Raw genomic sequence first — 2,052 nt, 5'->3', positions numbered from 1 at the left:
AATACATTTTTGTGTGAAGTGTTTTGAGGTGCACCAATGTAATAGGCACTATACAAATGTAAACATTATATTTCTGTATTATAACAGAAATTTTCAGTCAGTACAGGACTTCAGGGTGAAAATTACTATGAATGCATATGCAATTGGAAACCAGATCAAAGGCACTTGCCTTTGCACTGGTGGGTTTGTCTGAGGCTACAACACAGGAGATTTGCATAGAGTTGGTTTACGGCTAATGCAGCTCTCCTGCAGGTCTGAGCCATTAATCAAAAGATATCTTACGTTTCCAGCAGGTAATTTAACACCTCCAGGTACACAAACTGACTCAGGACAGCCCCTCATGTGAAACCCCAAGAGGGACTGTATTGATTTCAAGACATCTCTCTCCAAACTGGATAGGGTCCCTTTGGGGATGAACTCTCAACAAATCCTTGCAGTGTTAGAGCTGGCAAAACAGAAATAATAGTGAGGCAGACGACATAGGTTGTGCCAATGTCTGTACTCTAATGCAACCCATTTGATTTAAACATCATGAATATAAAATGTTGTGGCAGTTCATGAAATTATATATTTAAAAAATTTCCCTTGGTCATAAATAAAGTTACAATTTTAACAATATCCATTCAATACAGTGAAATTTAGAACTGCCTTCACAATTTTTACAGAAACGCTCTTGCATTTTACCTCCACACCAGCCCACTATATTTGTTCACATCCGTACTTTATATTACCACAGTAAAATATATGTAAACCTTTTAAGATAAAGTGTATTTTTAATGCAGCTTCACATACACAATTGGGTATTTGTTGACTATTCAGAACAATTAAACAGATAAATACAGTCTGAATGCTTTCCCTTTCAAATGAGTGTAGAGGTAGCCTCCAGCTAGACAGTAATTATTCCTAACGATAAATTAAATAATTACCTTACTGACTTCCGTTTTTCATTTTGATAGGGAAATTACCTTTTATGTGGAGCTTTACCCGAAAGCAATGGTTTGCAATTTTTTGATAAAAAAATAAAACAAACTGACCCTGGGAAAAGCTATTTGCTTGCGAAAACAAGGACCATATATGCATTTCCTCAATACATTTCCATTTAATTCAGCTAGTTTTAAACATCCAATTTAAATGCTCTGTTAATACATGGACATAGATACAGAACTTTTGTTTTCCTTGCGTACCTTTAGCAAGGACACGAGGAGGATTTTTTTTAGCTAAAGGGTTGTGAATCTATTGAAATCATTGCCACAGGCGGCAGTGGATGCCAAGTCTTGGGTATTTTTAAAGCAGAGATTGATAGGTTCTTGATTAGTAAGGGTGTCAAAGGTTACGAGGAGAAGGCAGGAGAATGGGGTTGAGAGGGAAAGATAGATCAGCCACGATTGAATGCTGCAGCAGACTCGATGGGCTGAATGGTTCATTTGTCTTATGAACTTATGACGGTATGTATGAAAGTGGAAGTTGTAAAATGTTTTGTAAGTATAAAATAGCAAGGCAACTTTAAACCACATACTCCTGTCCTAAATATATTAAAATACTAGACTAAGTGGGACCCGTTGCGTCCCAGCATCAAACGGGAGGGCTGGGTCCCCCAATGCAATATTCCACCTCTTCACCAATTCCAATATTGGTGGCCAGTGGGGGAGGTTCTTTCTGGGGTGCTAATATGGGCGTTATGCTCTGGAGGTACTGGTTTCCAGAGGGCTAGTATGGACATTGTGGGCCGAATGGATTCTTGGGCTGGCCACAGTCACTCAAGCCTGTTGTACTGGCAGCTCACTCACTCATGGCTGGTGGGCTGGCAGTTGACTCACGACTATTCCTTGAAATTCCATTTCAAGCAGGATGCAAGGCCACCAAATTCAAGTGCAGTGTCATACCATTTCAAGCAGGGTGCAAGGCCACTAAAGACAGCGAGTCGTGACCTCTCCCTCCCCCATCTTGCAGAGACTGAGCCACGCCTACACTTCCGGGTTTTATAGTCCCTCCCCTTCCCACCAGAAGAGGCATGGCCTTCATGGCGTGATTGACAGGAGAGAAAATCTCAAC

Source organism: Leucoraja erinacea, chromosome 7, assembly GCF_028641065.1.
Source record: "Leucoraja erinacea ecotype New England chromosome 7, Leri_hhj_1, whole genome shotgun sequence".
NCBI lineage: Eukaryota > Metazoa > Chordata > Chondrichthyes > Rajiformes > Rajidae > Leucoraja > Leucoraja erinaceus.
The sequence above is the reverse complement of the archived record's forward strand: the minus strand, read 5'-3'. Positions refer to the sequence as shown.